The following is an 18,437-nucleotide window of genomic DNA, read 5'->3' as shown; positions in this document are numbered from 1 at the left end:
AGAATATGTGGCTACTAAAAATTAACCCTCTTCATTCTTTCTTTTAGATTCTGATTATACACAAACACACACATATATACATATTTAATTTGTACACACAGGAAAAAGTAAACTCAAAATATTTATATTGACTTCCTCTTTTAGGCATATGTTTCTATCTTGCTTATCAGTAATAATTATATATAAAGTGAAGTGGTCGCTCAGTCGTGTCCGACTCTTTGCAACTCCATGGACTGTAGCCCACCAGGATCCTCCATCCATAGGATTTTCCAGGCAAGAATCCTGGAATGGGTTGCCATTTCCTTCTCCAATAATTATATATATGTGTGTGTGTGTGCGTGCGTGTGTGTGTGTCTTTGCAATATATGTATACATATATATGTATAATTATACTTAAACATTGCAAAGATACATGTGTATGTAAAATATACTTACACATGTACTAAAATTATTAAAATCAGAAATGGGATGGACCTAACAGAAGCAGAAGATATTAAGAAGAGATGGCAAGAATACACGGAAGAACAGTACCAAAAAGATCTTCACGACCCAGATAATCATGATGATGTTATCACTAATCTAGAGCCAGACATCTTGGAATGTGAAGTCAAGTGAGCCTTAGAAAGCATCACTACGAACAAAGCTAGTGGAGATGATGGAATTCCAATTGAGCTGTTTCAAATCCTGAAAGATGATGCTGTGAAAGTGCTGTACTCAATATGCCAGCAAATTTGGAAAACTCAGCAGTGGCCACAGGACTGGAAAAGGTCAGTTTTCATTCCAATTCCAAAGAAAGGCAAAGCCAAAGAATGCTCAAACTACTGCACAATTGCACTCATCTCACATGCTAGTAAAGTAATGCTCAAAATTCTCCAAGCCAGGCTTCAGCAATACGTGAACCATGAACTCCCTGATGTTCAAGCTGGTTTTAGAAAAGGCAGAGGAACCAGAGATCAAATTGCCAACATCCGCTGGATCGTGGAAAAAGTAAGAGAGTTCCAGAAAAACATCTATTTCTGCTTTATTGACTAGGCCAAACCCTTTGACTGTGTGGATCACAATAAACTGTGGAGAATTCTGAAAGAGATGGGAATAGCAGACCACCTAACCTGCCTCTTGACAAATCTATATGCAGGTCAGGAAGCCAGAGTTAGAACTGGACATGGAACAACAGACTGGTTCCAAACAGGAAAAGGAGTCCGTCAAGGCTGTATATTGTCACCCTGCTTATTTAACTTCTATGCAGAGTACATCATGAGAAACGCTGGGCTGGAAGAAGCACAAGCTGGAATCAAGATTGTTGGGAGAAATATCAATAACCTCAGATATGCAGATGACACCACCCTTATGGCAGAAAGTGAAGAGGAGCTAAAAAGCCTCTTGATGAAAGTGAAAGAGGAGAGCGAAAAAGTTGGCTTAAAGCTCAACATTCAGAAAACGAAGATCATGGCATCCGGTCCCATCACTTCATGGGAAATAGATGGGGAAACAGTGGAAACAGTGGCTGACTTTATTTTTTTGGGCTCCAAAATCACTGCAGATGGTGATTGCAGCCATGAAATTAAAAGACGCTTACTCCTTGGAAGTAAAATTATGAGCAACCTAGATAGTATATTCAAAAGCAGAGACATTACTTTGCCAATAAAGGTCCGTCTAGTCAAGGCTATGGTTTTTCCTGTGGTCATGTATGGATGTGAGAGTTGGACTGTGAAGAAGGCTGAGCGCCGAAGAATTGATGCTTTTGAACTGTGGTGTTGGAGAAGACTCTTGAGAGTCCCTTGGACTGCAAGGAGATCCAACCAGTCCATTCTGAAGGAGATCAACCCTGGGATTTCTTTGGAAGGAATGATGCTGGGCTGAAGCTCCAGTACTTTGGCCAACTCATGAGAAGAGTTGACAAATTGGAAAAGACTCTGATTTGGGGAGGGATTGGGGGCAGGAGGAGAAGGGGACAAAAGAGGATGAGATGGCTGGATGGCATCACGGACTCGATGGACATGAGTCTGAGTGAACTCCGGGAGATGGTGATGAACAGGGAGGCCTGGCGAGGTGCGATTCATGGGGTCACAAAGAGTCAGACACGACTGAGCAACTGAACTTAACTGAATTGAACTGAAAATCAAAAAACCAACCATCTACCATCTATCAAGGTTTTCCATTTTTGGCATTACAACTACTCCAGTGTGTATTTTATTTTCACTTTTTGAGTTTCATTTTTAACTTATGGCCTTTAATAGGCTTGAAATTTTTCCATTACTTAAGATTTCAAGCTTACATTTTTTTTTTCTCTTAGCTGATGATCAACTCCTTCAGCTAGATTATGCATCTATTTAGTAACTGTCTTGATATATTTTTTAAACTTCCCTTATTTTTGGTAATGATAGAAGGTTTTATGCCCATGAATTATCTCTGTCCAAGAATATAATAAAATCTTCTCTAAGAGACACCAGTTTACTTTTTTGCGATTGAGATTAAAAATCATAATCTTGGCATAAAGAGGTGCACATGAGAAGATATAACAGCTTCTGTTAACATATCTGATTTTAAAGTAATAAACATCAATTAACTAAGACAATGATCACTGTAGTTTTGTTCAGGAGTGACAGAACAATGAAAGTTCAGGGGTGTTTTTTTCTATGTGCATGAATTCCTTTTTTTTTTTTTTTAAAGAAACACTTTCTCTCAAACTTATTTCTATTTTATTTTATATTTTAAAATCACTTCAGGCTACTCAGGCTTGTACCTATCAATTCAGTGACCTGAGCAGTATGGGATGCAGACCAGTCTTCAGTGATGGGCTGAGCACCCCCGCCCTCCACAGGCACTGCTGAACTGGCCCCAGAACATCTGAACCTCTAGGTACCTCTGTGATCTTGATTGAATAGCAGTTAACTCAGGTGTTGGACCAGCCTATTAACCCCAAACAGTTCTTACTTGGTCACTCTGCCTTTTCAGCAGTGGCTCATTCTTGCTTTTCAATCTCTTCAGGCTCTCTGTAGAACCAGAGATGAGGTGTGACCTCCTATGATGTTACTACCACGGAAATGGTACCACACATGTGCAGAACCTCCTGGGCTAGCATCCACCACTCAGATCCACTGAGTGAGCTCCCTTGTTGCTGCCTAGGGTGGCAATGTCCACAAAGTGCAGAAGAGAGTCTCTGTTACACAGAGCAAGGTGGGCAGGTTAGCAGAAGACATCCCTCTGAGAGGCTGGTGGTCTAATGGGATCAGTAACCTCCTGAAGGCTGTTCTCAGAAGGCTAGCAGTTCCCAGAAGGCTGTCTGGATCTGGTGAGTGAAGGTTCCAGAAGTGAAACAGCCAGCAATATGAGTAGCTCTAGTGGCAGCAGCAAACATCAGCCCCACTCTCTGGTCAGTATTCCTGGAGGAAATGACATTGACATCAGCCAGGTTTTTCATGGGAACAATGGCATAAGCATTCAGCGGAAGCTTCCCTTAGATTTTCTGCAGATTTATGATGTAAGACATTATCACCTTTCCTTTTGTAGATGTAGTGTTCCATATGGAAGTCAAGATCCATGCCAGCTCAGAGGAGTCCCACTATAAGGAATTTGAGGACATCCCCTTCCTTCATTCGTTGGACACCAAGGGCACTGGACGTTGTGAAAGCTCCCCTTAAATCATGACAGGAGCCCAGAACAATGCTACATGAACCCCTACCTAGGTAGCTCTGTGCACAAAATATTGCTGTGAAACTTCATGGAAAGTAGGTGACTTCCATAGATATCAACATTTCATTATATATTGTTCTAGGACATTCTACATGTTAGCATTCCATCATATATTTTGTCAAGACTTTTAAAATATTTATTCCCCAAAGCTACATTTCTGGTAACCCAAAGTACAAGGATCTAAGAAACCAAATAAAGAAAAGCAAACTGATAAACAGAACATCTGAGGTCAAATTTCAATATAATGTTTTGTTAAATCTACTTTATTGTGGTACAATTTAATAATTTTTAATTAAACTCAATCAAACTAAGAAAAAAATGAAGACAGCTCACCTATTTCTCTCACCTTTCACACCATGCCTCTGGCAACCACTAATCCATTCTCTGTATCTAAAAGCTTGTTTATTCTTTATTATTTAGATTCCATATAAAAGAGAGATGATAGGGTACTTGTCTTTCTCTGAGTTATTTCCCTTAGTATAAAGCTCTCAAGGTCCATTCATGTTGTCACAAATGGCAAGATTTTATTATTTTTATGGCTGAATAATATTAAAATTTATATAATGATATATGTATGTGTATTATAGTTTCTTTACCTACTCGTCCATTGATGATAGATACTTTGTTTTCATATCTTGGCTATGGTAAGTAATGATGTAATGAACATCATGGGGGTGCAAATAGCTTTTCAAATTAGTGGTTTTGTTTTCTTCAGGCAAATACCCAAAAGAGGAACTGCTGTATCATATGGTAGTTCTGTAATTTTTTTTTTAGAAAGCTCTAGACTTTTTCCATGGTGGTTGTACAGATTTAGAATCCCACCAACAGTACTTGAGGGTCCCCTTTCTCCATATTCTCTTGAGTATTTTTTATCTTTAATTTTTAAAATAGCCACTCTAATAGGTAGGAGATGGTATCTCATTGTGGTTTCAATTTGTGTTTCCTTGATGAGTAAAGATGTAGAGCAACTTTTTACTTGCCTGTTGGCCACGTGAAAGTCTTCTTCAAAAAAAATATATAGTTAGATCTTTTATCATTTTTAAATTGAATTGTCTGGTTTCTTCTTTGAGTCCTATGAGTTCTTCATATATTCCAGATATTTCTCAGTTACATGATTCACAAATATTTTTTCTCATTCATAGTTTGCCTTTTCATTTTGTTGATGGTTTCCTTTGTTATACAGAATCATTTTGGTTTGTTGTAGTCTCATTCATTTTATTTTTGCTTTTGTTGCCATTACTTTTGGTGTCAAAATCAGAAAAGAAAAAACTCATGTCCAGGACTAATGTTAATGTGCTTACAGCCTATGCATTTTTAAAATATATTTTATGGTTTCAGGCTTTACAGACTATGTTTCCTTCTATGTTTTATAGTTTCAGGCTTTGCATTCTAGTATTTAATTCTATTTTAAATTTTTGTGCATGGTATAATTTTTGTGTATGTTATAAGATAGTGATCTACTTTCATTATCTTTCATGTGTCTGTCTAGTTTTCCCAATACCATTTATTGAAGAGACTATAATTTCCCCACTGTATATTCTTTGCTCCTTTGTTGTGAATTAATTAACATACATGCATAGATTTACTTCTGGATTCTCTACTGTGGTCTGTTGATCCATGTGTCTGTTTTTATGCCAATAACATTGTTTTAATTATATAGCTCTGTAGTATAGTTTGAAATCAGAGAGCATGATGCACCCAGCATTGTTCTTCTTTCCAAACATTGCCTTGTTATCCAGGATCTTTCATGGTTTTATATAAAACTTAGGAATGTTCATTCTTGAATTTGCATATTGCTTTGGTAATATGAATCTTTAGACTAGATCACAATATAGGCTATATTCCTCTGTAATTTTTATGTTATTAGAATTGCATTTTGTTAAAGGATAGTTATAAAGAGAATTTTGTGCATAATTTTTCTTATTTAAAGACTTTTTGCACAGAACTGACACTTTCAATAAGTATCTATAATATGTGGAGCTCAAATTATTTCTGATTATAGCCTCCCATTTAAAGGTAAACTTCAAATGACTACAGCTCACTGGTATATGTTAAAAAGTAAGTAGATGCTGAAAATTAGCCCCATTCATAGAGAAGACCTTTTTTTAAAAATTAGAAGACCTGATCTTTTAAAATTGTTTTACTTACCTGAAACAGTCTGACCTCACTATCTTAATAGTGTTTCTGGTAGAAAAAAATTCAGCAATTTTGATGTACCTGTGGAAATGTTTTAAATGTAAAACAACTAGGAACCTGGACCTAGCCCTACTCTAATCACTAAACTGTGAGGTTCCCTGGTATCAGATGGTAAAGAATCTGCCTGCAGTGTGGGAGGCCTGGGTTTGCTCCTTGGGTTGGGAAGATCCCTGGAGAAAGAAATGGCTACCCACTCTAGCATTCTTGCCTGCAGAATTCCATGGACAGAGGAGCTTACAATGGGGTCACAAAGAGTTAAGACAGAGTGACCAACACTCTCACTTTTCTAAGTATCTCTGGTTCTGTTTCCTTACCCAACCGAGATAAACTCACAAATTTAGAATCAGCTATTCTCAAACTTCTTTTTTTAAATATTTTTGGCTCTTATTTTACAAATAGCAGAGACTATTTGAGAAACTTGACCTTCTTACATTAGATGAATAGAATTAAAGCTCTCCATTAAACTAATGATAAAACAGACATTTAAATAGAATGGCAAGATACTTTTTTCATATTATTAGCAGAAATAATGAAATTGAAACTACATTGGCCTCCTAGACCAGTCTTTTTGAAACCCTTAAACTCTTTCCATATTCTTTATTTGTCTAAAATCGCCTAGGGGCTGAATGTTTACATTCCTAATTTTAATACCCTAGCCACATACCCTGCACATGTAATCACCTAATTTTTTTTTTAATTTAACTGAAGTACCTCAGTTAATCCTCACTGCCACCTTAAAAGATAAGCTGTTTTCAATCCATTTTATTGATTAAGAAAATAGGATCAGAAAGGTTAAGTAATTGCCTTGAAATCCCAAGGACTGTACATGACAAAAGTAAGATTACACTGTCAGATCGTCTAAAGTTTAAAAAAAAAAATAAAAGGTGGATAACTCTAATTACAGAGGTGATCCTTTTTTCCTTGAAATCCTTGAAAAGTTTTAATTTTACACTATCAGTAAAATGTTTTCTTAAGAAGAGGAAGACAGCTGATCCAAAGAAAGCAGAAAGGAAAGACTGAAAGGAGGATAGGAAATTTAGATTTGAAAATTTGCATAACTTGAGTCTAAATTCACAGGTTAAATAAAAGCATCAAATACAAATTGAGTTTAGCACTAAAAAGATACACTGAGATACTTTCAAATTGACAGTCCAGCTGAAACCCTTCAGAGTTCATATCTATACACTGAGTATAGATCTCATGTTAAGTGCTCTTGCTACAATAAAATTTAAAAAAAAATTAAAGGAAAAGATAAATGGCTAGACCAGATGTAAAACAGCTCTGCCTCTTCAATCTGACTATGAGATCTGTCCCTAGGGACAAGATGGTAGGAGAAAGTTAATATTTTTGTCCATATTGCTTTGTTCTGCTTTCCCCACAGGAAAAAGCAGGTGGAAGGTTAGGCTGAGTTCAGCCTAGAAGAAATTTCAGCAACGACTGAAGTCAATAATGCTTAAAATGACAGGATAAATTGAGAAAGTAGCACTACCTTGTGCTAAGTCACTTCAGCCATGAAGCGAAGTCATAAAGTCATGAAGGGTTGCAACTCTTTGCAACCCCATGGACTGTAGCCCACAGACTCCTCTATCTATGAGATTCTCCAGGCAAGATACTAGAGTGGTTGCATTTCCTACTCCAGGGGATCTTCCAGACCCGGGGTCAAACCCTAGTCTCTTATGTCTCCTGCATTGGCAAGCGGGTTCTTCACCACTAGTGCCACTTGGGAGGCCCCACACTACCATGTATAAGACAGATAACTAGTATGAAGCTGCTTTTTAACACAGGGAGTCCAGGCTGGTACTCTGTGAAAGCCTACAGGGGTGGGATGGGAAGGGGAAGGAAAGCTCAAGAGGGAGGGGTATCAGTTCAGTTCAGTTCAGTCGCTCAGTCGTGTCCGACTCTTTGCGACCCCATAAATCGCAGCATGCCAGGCCTCCCTGTCCAGCACCAACTCCCAGAGTTCACTCAGACTCACGTCCATTGAGTAGCCATCTCATCCTCTATCGTCCCCTTCTCCTCCTGCCCCCAATCCCTCCCAGCATCAGAGTCTTTTCCAATGAGTCAACTCTTCGCATGAGGTGGCCAAAGTATTGGAGTTTCAGCTTTCGCATCATTCCTTCCAAAGAAATCCCAGGGCTGATCTCCTTCAGAATGGACTGGTTGGATCTCCTTGCAGTCCAAGGGACTCTCAAGAATTTTCTCTAACATCACAGTTCAAAGGCATCAATTCTTCGGCGCTCACTCAGCTTTCATCACAGTCCAACTCTCACATCCATACATGACCACTGGAAAAACCATAGCCTTGACTAGACGGACTTTTGTTGGCAAAGTAATGTCTCTGCTGTTCAATATGCTATCTAGGTTGGTCATATATATATATATATACACACATACACACATATATGACAGACTTCCATTATTACACAGCAGAAATCTACACAATGTTGTAAAGCAATTATCCTCCAATTAAAACAGAATGACTGATAAAGAAAATAACAACACTACAACACTATTTTTAGTACGAACACTTCTCTTGAATTTTTGTGAGACCAAGATGGTCTGTGTTCTAATGACAGACTGAGAGTGAAGGGAAAAAGAAAAACATATGAAATTCTAAATTAGTGAATTTTTAGTGATTTGATAATTTAAATAACTTTATAGCGAATGTGTAAGATAAATTTCCGTATTTATGGGATGGGAAAATACAAAACAATTTTTACTGATGGGTTTTCTGGGTAGAAATAGTGTAAATTTGGGCTAAAATGCAAAACCATTGCCTTCTAGAGAACCCATGGCAAACTTCATAAATTAATTGGAGAAACAGAGTTCTACCTAATATTCATGGCAAGCCAATAACTTCTACATATAATGATGGGTAAAAGAAATAAATTAATTAGAAAGAGTATTTCTTTGGGTGTATAAAGACTGATAACAATAATTATAAATATTTTAAGATTTATACAACATAAAGAGCAAAAACAAAATTAAAAGACACAACTAGAGCAGAGAAAATTGGCAGCATGTATGATAGAAAATTTGTCATTTTACATATGAACAGCTTGTGGAAGTCAATAAGGAATAATCATTTCAATTTTAAAGGGGCAAAGAACATTAATAGAAAAAGAAGAAAAAGAAAAACATAAGAAAAATGCAAATAATTAATTATCTGAGGAAGAAAAGCTTAGAATCCCTGTTAATCAAAGAATTAGATGCACCTTTCAAGTAAGTTTTTTTTTTGTTTTTTTAATCTCTGATTCTAGTTTTTGGTAAAGGTGCATGCTGTTGAAAACAGTTTAAACTGGAAGTATCTCTCAAAATTAAGGGACACAACATGACAAAAACATTTAAAAATGTGCCTACACTTTAACCAAACTACCCGATTCTTTAATATTTATATTTAGAACATGACAAGGAATCCATTAGGATGTTAATTGTATCATTTTTAATATAAAATTTTGATATGATCTAAATATTTAATAATCATTGATGGCTTAAATAAATATTGAAGCATGGCTACCAAATAAAGAGTTTACTCTCTAAGATTTAAATAACCCTTGAAATTTGTGGTAAGTCATATGAAAACTTTTATGCAGAGTACACCATGCAAAATAACAGGCTGAATGAATCACAAGCTGAAATCAAAATTGCCAGGAGAAATAAACAACCTCATATATGCAGATAATACCATTCTAATGGCAAACAGAAAAGAGGCACTAAAGAGCTTTTGGATGAGTGTGCAGGAGGAATGTGAAAAAGGTGGCTTAAAACTCAACATTCAAAAAACTAAGATCGTGGCACCCAGTCCCATCACTTCATGGCAAATAGATGGGGGGGGAAGTGAAAACAGTGCAGATTGTATTTTCTTGGGCTCCAAAATCGCTGCAGATGGTGACTACAGCTACAAAATTAACAGATGCTTGCTCCTTGGAAGAAAAGCTATGATAGACCTAGACAGTGTATTAAAAAGCAGACACATCAGTGTAGTCATGCACAGACATGAGAGTGGGACCATAAATACAGCTGAGTTCCTCAGACTGCAAGGAGATCAAACCCATAACTCTTAAAGGAAATCAAGTCTGAATACTCATTGGAAGGACTGATGCTGAAGCTGTAGCTCCAATACTTTGGCCACCTCATGCAAAGAGCCAACTCATTGGAAAAGACCCTGATGCTGGGAAAGACTGAGGGCAAGGGGAGAATGGGGCAGCAGAAAATGAGATGGTTAGATAGCATCACTAACTCAGTGGACATGACTCTGAGCAAACTCTGGGAAAGAGTGAAGAACAGGGAATCCTGGCATGGTGCAGTTCATGAGGTCACAAAGAGTCAGACAAAACTTAACATCTTAATGATGAACAACATCTGAAAATCAGAAAAATGAGTAAAATACATGAACAGACAAAAAAGTGAAAATGATGTTTAACCTTATGAAAAGATATTTATTTCATTCCCCAAAGAAGAAACACAAATATAAGCACACTGAAGATAAAATTTTACAAAACATATATACATACACACAGTTAGTTTGTGTAAAAATAAAAGCTAGCAAAATCTAAATGAGATCTTTAGTCAAAATTATTGTGCCAATGTCAATTCCTGCTTTTGATCACTGTATTCTGTGATTATATAAAATGTTATATAAACATATAAATGTGGTTTTTTAAAATGTTATCAAAGGAAGCTGGGCACAGACCACAGAGAAAAATTACTATTTTTTTAACTTAATGTAAATCTAAAACCATTACAAAATAAAACATTTTTGTAAAGATGTAAAGAAATATTAACATATCAAATTTAAAAGGAAAGATAAAAAGGAATGTGTCAGTTCAGTTCAGTTGCTCAGTCGTGTTCAACTTTCTGCAACCCCATTGATTTCAGCACACCAGGATTCCCTGTCCATCACCAACTCCTAGGGCTTACTCAAACTCATGTCCATTGACTTGGTGATGCCATCCAACCATCTCATTCTCTGTCATCTCCTTTTCTTCCCACCTTCAATCTTTCCCAGTGTCAGGGTCTTTTCAAATGAGCCAGTTCTTCACAGCAAATGGCGAAAGTATTGGAGTTTCAGGTTCAGCATCAGTCCTTCAAATGAATATTCAGGACTGATTTCTTTTAGGATGGACTGGCTGGATCTCCTTGCTGTCCAAGAGACTCTCAAGAGTCTTCTCCAACACCACACTTTAAAAGCATCAATTTTTCAGTGCTCAGTTTCCATTATGGTCCAACTCTCACATCTGTACATGACTACAGGTAAAACCATAGGTTTGACTAGATGGACTTTTGTTGGCTAAGTAATGTCTCTGCTTTTTAATATGCTGTCTAGGTTGGTTATAGCTTTTCTTCCAAGGAACAAGCATCTTTTAATTTCATGGCTGCAGTCACCATCTGCAATGATTTAGGAACCCAGGAAAATAAAGTCTGCCACTGTTTCCACTGTTTCCCGTCTATTTGCCATGAAGTGATGGGCTGCATGGCGCTGAAGCACTGGCTGCACGGCACTGGAGAGGCTGTGAGGAGATACCCCATGTCCAAGGGCAAAGGAGAAGCCCCAGCAAGACAGTAGAAGGAGTGAAGTCACTTTTAGAATCAAACTCCACACCCACCAGAGATACTCAAAGGGCTCAAACAAACTTTGTGCACACCAGGACCCAGAGACCCCACAGAGACTGTGTTTGAGCATCTCCTGGGGAGGTCCGGGTCAGCAGTGGACCGCCGCAGAGGCAGGGGCTCTGGGTGCAGCAGACTTGGGTATGGCATAAGCCCTATTGGAGGAGGTCACCATTAACCCCACCATAGTGCTGCCAGAACTTACACAGGGCTGGGAAAATAGACTCTTGGAGGGCACAAAATGAACCTTGTGCACATCAGGACCCAGGAGAAAGGAGCAGTGACTGCAGAAGAGACTGACCCAGATTTGTCCGTGTATGACCAGGAGTCTCCGGCGGAGGTGTGGGTCTGCGGTAGCCTGCTGTAGAGTTGGGGCACTGAGTGTAGCAGTGTATGTGTGGGACCTTTTGAAGGAGGTCGCCATTTACCTCCACCATAGTTTGACCCCAAAAGGCAATGAGAAAGAATGCTCAAACTACTGCACAGTTACACTCATCTCACACGTTAGTAAAGTGATGCTCAAAATTCTCCAAGCCAGGCTTCAACAATATGTGAACCATGAACTTCCAGATGTTTCAAGCTCAATTTGGAAAAGGTAGAGGAACCAGTGATCAAATTGCCAACATCTCTTGGATCATTGAGAAAGCAACAGAGTTCCAGAAAAACTTATGCTCTATTGAGTAAGCCAAAGCCTTTGTATGGATCACAACAAATTGTGGAAAATTCTTAAAGAGATGTGAATACTAGACCATCTGACCTGCCTCCTGAGAAATCTATATGCAAGTCAGGAAGCAATAGTTAGACCTGGACATGGAATAACAGACAGGTCCCAAATAGGAAAAGGAGTAGATCAAGGCTGTATATTGTCACTCTGTTTATTTAACTTATATGCAGAGTACATCAGAAGAAGCACTGGGCTAGATGAAGCACAAGCTGGAAACAAGAATGCTGGGGAAAATATCAACAAGCTAAGATATGCAGATGACACCACACTTATGGCAGAAAGCAAAGAACTAAAGAGCCTCTTGATGAAAGTGAAAGAGAAGAGTGAAAATTTGGCCTAAAACTCAACATTCAGCAAACTAAGATCACGTCATCTGGTCCTATCACTTCATGGCAAATAGATGGGGAAACAGCGGAAATAGTGACAGACTTTATTTTGGGGGGCTTCAAAATCACTGCAGATGGTGATTGCAGCCATGAAATTAAAAGATGCTTGCTGCTTGGGAAAAAAGTTATGACCAACCTAGACAGCATATTAAAAAATGGAGGCATTACTTTGCCAACAAAGGTCCAATTAGTCAAAGCTATTGTTTTTCCAGTAGTCATGTATGGATGTGAGAGTTGGACTACAAAGAAAGCTGAGTGCCAAAGAACTGATGCTTTTGAACTGTGGTGTTGGGGAAGACTCTTGAGTGTCCCTGGACAGCAAGTAGAGCCAGCCAATCCGTCCTAAAGGAAATCAGTCCTGAATATTCATTGGAAGGACTGATGCTTAACCTGAAACTCCAATACTTTGGCCACCTGCTGTGAAGAACTGACTTCTTTGAAAAGACCCTGTTGCTGGGAAAGACTGAAGCAGGAGGAGAAGGGGACAATGGAGGATGAGATGGTTGGATGGCATCACCAACTCAATGGACGTGAATCTGAGTAACTCTGAGTTGGTGATGGACAGGGAGTCATGGGGTGCTGCAGTCCTGCTGCTGCTGCTGCTGCTGCTAAGTCACTTCAGTCATGTCCGACTCTGTGCGACCCCATAGACGGCAGCCCACCAGGCTCCCCCATCCCTGGGATTCTCCAGGCAAGAACACTGGAGTGGGTTGCCATGTCCTTTTCCAATGCATGAAAGTGAAAAGTGAAAGTGAAGTCGCTGAGTCGTGTCTGACTCTTAGCGACCCCATGGACTGCAGCCTACCAGGTTCCTCCATCCATGGGATTTTCCAGGCAAGAGTACTGGAGTGGGGTGCCATTGCCTTCTCCATGCTGCAGTCCATAGGGTTGCAAAGAGTCAGACATGACTGAGCCACTGAACTGAAATAGCAGGGAGGGAACACAGCTCCACCCATCAAAGAAAACTGCATCAAAGATTTACTGAGCATGGCCCTGTCCATCAGAACAAGACCCAGCTTCCTCTTCAGTCAGTCTCTCCCATTTAGAAGCTTCCATAAACCTCTTATCCTTCTCCATCAGAGGGTAGACAGACTGAAAACCACAGTCACATAAAACTAACCAATCTGATCACATGGACCACAGCCTTGTCTAACTCAGTGAAACTATGAGTCATGCCTTGCAGGGCCACACAAGACGCATGGGTCATAGGGGAGAGTTCTGACAAAACGTTTTCCACTGGAGAAGGGAATGACAAACCACTTCAGTATTCTTGCCTTTGAGAACCCCATGAACAGTATGAAAAGTCAAAAAGATGGGACACTGAAAGATGAACTCCCCAGGTTGGTTGGTGCCCAATATGCTACTGGAGATCAGTGGAGAAATAACTCCCGAAAGAATGAAAAGACGGAGCCAAAGCAAAAACAACACACAGTTGTGGATGTGACTGGTGATAGAAGCAAGGTCCAATGCTGTAAAGAGCAATATTGCAAAGGAACCTGGAATGTTAGGTCTATGAATCAAGGCAAATCAGAAATGGTCAAATAGGAGATGGCAAGAGTGAACACCGACATTTTAGGAATCAGCAAACTAAAATGGACTGGAATGGGTGAATTTAACTTAGATGACCATTATATCTACTACTGTGGCCAAGAATTCCTTAGAAGAAATGGAGTAGCCATCACAGTCAATGAAAGATCCTGAAATGAGTACTTGGATATGGTCTCAAAAACAACAGAATGATCTCTGTTCATTTCCAAGGCAAACCATTCAATATCACAATAATCCAAGTCTATGCCCTGACCAGTAATGCTGAAGAAGCTGAGGTTGAATGGTTCAGTGAAGACCTACAAGACCTTCTAGAACTAACACCCCAAAGAGATATCCTTTTCATTATAGGGGAAAGGAAGTGAAAGTGAAGTTGCTTCAGTCATGTCCAACTCTTTGTGACCCCGTGGACTGTAGCCCACCAAGCTCTTCCGTCCATGGGATTCTCCAGGCAAGAATACTGAAGGGGTTTGCCATTTCCTTCTCCAGGGGATCTTCCTGACCCAGGGATTGAACCCAGGTCTCCCGCATTGCAGGCAGATGTTTTAACTTCTGAGCCACCAGGGAAGATCTCATCATAGGGGCCTGAAATGTAAAAGTAGGAAGTCAAGAGATACATGGAGTAACAGGTAAGTTTGCCCTTTGAGTACAGAATGAAGCAGGGCAAAAGCTAATAGAGTTTTGCCAAGAGAAAAAACTGGTCATAGCAAACACCCTCTTCCAACAACACAAGAGATAAATCTACACATGGACATCACCAGATGGTCAATACTGAAATCAGATTGATTATATTCTTTACAGCCAAAGATGGAGAAGCTCTATACAGTCAGCAAAAACAAGACTGGGAGCTGACTGTGGCTCAGATCATGAACTCCTTATCGCCAAATTCAGACTTAAATTGAAGAAGGTAGGGAAAACCGCTAGACCATTTAGGTATGACTTAAATCAAATACCTTACGATTATACAGTGCAGGTGAGAAATAGATTCAAGGGACTAGATCTGATAGACAGAGTGCCTGATGAATTATGGACAGAGGTTCATGACATTGTACCGGAGACAGGGATCAAGACCATCCCCAAGAAAAAGAAATGTAAAGGCAAAATGCTTGTCTGAGGAGGCCTTACAAATAGCTGTGAAAAGAAGAGAAGCAAAAGGCAAAGGAGAAAAGGAAAGATACACCCATTTGAATCCTGAGTTCCAAAGAATAGCAAGGAGAGATAAGAAAGCCTTCCTTAGTGATCAATGCAAAGAAATAGAAGAAAACATTAGAATGGTTAAGACTAGAGATCTCTTCACAAAAATTAGAGATACCAAGAGAATATTTCATGCAAAGATGGGCACAAGAAAGGTTAAAAATGGTACAGACCTAACAGAAGCAGAAGATATTAAGAAAACATGGCAAGAATACACAGAAGACTATACAAAAAAGATCTTGCTGACACAGATAATCACAATGGTATGACCACTCAAGTAGAGCCAGACATCCTGGAATGAGAAGTCAAATGAGCCTTAGGAAGCATCACTTTGAGAAAAGCTAGTAGAGTGATAGAACTCCAGTTGAGCTATTTCAAATCCTGAAAGTTGATGCCATTAAAGTGCTGTACTCAATATGCAGGCAAATTTGGAAAACTCAGCAGTGGCCACAGGACTGGAAAAGGCCAGTTTTCATTCAAATTCTAAAGAAAGGCAATGCTGAAGAATGTTCAAACTAGCACACAATTGCACTCATCTCACATGCTAGTAAAGTAATGCTCAAAATTCTCCAAGTCAGGCTTCAACAATACATGAACCGAGAACTTCCAGGTGTTCAAGATGGTTTTAGAAAAGGCAGAGGAACCAGAGATCAAATTGCCAACATCTGCTGGATCATCAAAAAAGCAAGATAGTTCCAGAAAAATATCTATTTCTGCTTTATTGACTATGCCAAAGCCTTTGACTAGGTGGATCATAAAAAACTGTGGAAAATTCTTAAAGAGATAGGAATACCAGACCACTTGACCTGCCTTTTGAGAAATCTGTATGCAGATCAAGAAGCAACAGTTAGAACTGAACACGGAACAGACTGGTTCCAAATCAGGATGGGAGTATGTATGTCAAGGCTATATATTATCACCATGCTTATTTAACTTCTATGCAGAGTACATCATGAGAAATGCTGGGCTGGATGAAGCACAAGCTGGAATCAAGAATGCTGGAAAAAATATCCATAACCTCAGATATGCAGATAACACCACATTTATGGCAGAAAGCAAAGGAGAACTAAAGAGCCTATTGATGAAAGTGAAAGAGGAGAGTAAAAATGTTGGCTTAAAACTCATCATTCAGAAACTAAGATCATGGCATCTGATCCCATCACTGCATGTCAAATAGATGGGGAAATAGTGGAAACATTGACAGACTTTATATTTTGAGGCTCCAAAATCACTGAAGATTTTGACTGTAGCCATGAAATTAAAAGACGCTTGCTGCTTGGAAGAAAAGTTATGACCAACCTAGACAGCATATTAAAAAGCAAAGACATTACTTTGCCAACAAAGGTCCATCTAGTCAAAGCTATATTTTTCCCAGTAGTCATATACGGATGTGAGAGTTGGACTATAAAGAAAACTGAGTGCCAAAGAATTGATGCTTTTGAACTGTGGTGTTAGAGAAGACTTGAGAGTTTCTTGGACTGCAAGGAGATGCAGCCAGTCCATCCTAAAGGAAATCAGTCCTGAATATTCATTGGAAAGAGTGATGTTGAAGCTGAAACTCCCATACTTTTGGCCATTTGCTGTGAAGAACTGACTCATTTGAAAAGATCCTGATGCTGGGAATGATTGAGGGTGGTAGAATGGGATGACAGAGGATGAGATGGTTAGGTGGCATCACCAACTCAATGGACATAAGTTTGAATAACTCTGGGAGCTGGTGATGGACAGGAAGGCCTGGCGTGCTGGGGTCACAAAGAGTCAGACATGACTGAGTGACTGAACTGGCCTGATGGGACTGGATGCCATGACATTAGTGTTCTCAATGTTGAGTTTTAAGCCAGCTTTCTCACTCTTCTGGCTCACTTTCATCAAGAGGCTCTTCAGTTCTTCTTCGGTTTCTGCCATTAGGGTATGCATGATATCTGCATATCTGAGGTTACTGATATTTCTCCCGCCAGTGTTGATTCCAGCTGGTGCTTCATCCAGCCTGGTATTTCGTATGGTGTACTCTGCATATAAGTTAAATAAGCAGGGTAACAATATACAGCCTTGATGTATTCCTTTCCCGATTTGGAACCAGTCTGTTGTTTCATGTACAACACAGACTTCAAACAAACCAAAAAGATAGAATAAAAAATTATTTTATCTTTAAGAGTTGGAGTTTTAAGTGACATATTTTTGTGTGTGTATGTACATGGATGGGTACTTATATATTTTCTAAAATTTCTAATTTGAGCATGTTTGTAGTGTGGAGAAATTGTAATTAATAATAGGAAAAAAAATCCAGTAAATGCTGTGGCTATATCTTTACCTGCCTGAGAGAACTGAACAAGCTGGGAATGGCCTTTGCAAATTTTTTTCCTTATTTTTCTACAAATACACAATCTATATTTTAGACTATATTCTACAATCTATAATAAACTTCTGACACATATTATTTCCAGATAAATCAGAGCATAGAGTTTCTTTTAGAATTTGCAGAAGGAAATTACATTTACATATAAAGTAACATATAACTGACTTTGATGTTGTATGTCCAAAGCACTTCTTCAGAGAAAACCTGCCATACATCATTCAACGTAACAAGATTTTTAAAAATATAACTCTTCATCCTTATTACAGATTACTCTGTGCTCTGGTTAATTTGATCAACATAAACACTTTAATTACATAATTTTTGTTCCCTAATGCCCTTTGGCAATACAAGCTTCAGTCTAATTCCTTTTTAATAATCAAGCATGAGCTGGTTTGTAAGAAATTCTCCAGAAGTACCTGCAGTATTTTTTACTTTCCTCTTAGACCCATTAGAGCACACTCATTAAGCAAATCATGCCAGTGAAGCACTGTGCCAAAATGTCAGTGGGCCCAATGAGAGATTACAGAATCACAAATCAGTGATGAACAGTAGCTTAACATTCTCCAAACCGCTAAAATATATGGTTCAGAAATGCCTTTAATATGTGAACAAAAATCAAAAGATTCAAGGATATTCAAGATAATTATAAGCAACAACATAATTGATGACACTATTAAAATTAGTGAAACAGCATATACTCAGAGTAAAATACATAGCACAACTTATAATTAAA

At 38.8% G+C, this 18,437-nt stretch overlaps 1 protein-coding gene and 1 pseudogene across 1 annotated transcript in view; both read right to left on the bottom strand.

The window, feature by feature from the left end:
• ZNF804B (zinc finger protein 804B) overlaps positions 1–18,437 on the bottom strand; it is a 580,773-nt gene that overhangs the window by 489,182 nt on the left and 73,154 nt on the right. The gene's annotated exons all lie outside the window — the stretch shown is intronic.
• On the bottom strand, positions 2,718–11,936 carry LOC138080162 (small ribosomal subunit protein uS2B-like; annotated as a pseudogene).

The sequence above is a fragment of the Capricornis sumatraensis genome, chromosome 5 (assembly GCF_032405125.1).
Source record: "Capricornis sumatraensis isolate serow.1 chromosome 5, serow.2, whole genome shotgun sequence".
In the NCBI taxonomy this organism is placed as follows: Eukaryota; Metazoa; Chordata; class Mammalia; order Artiodactyla; family Bovidae; genus Capricornis; species Capricornis sumatraensis.
This window is presented reverse-complemented; position numbering and strand designations above follow the sequence as displayed.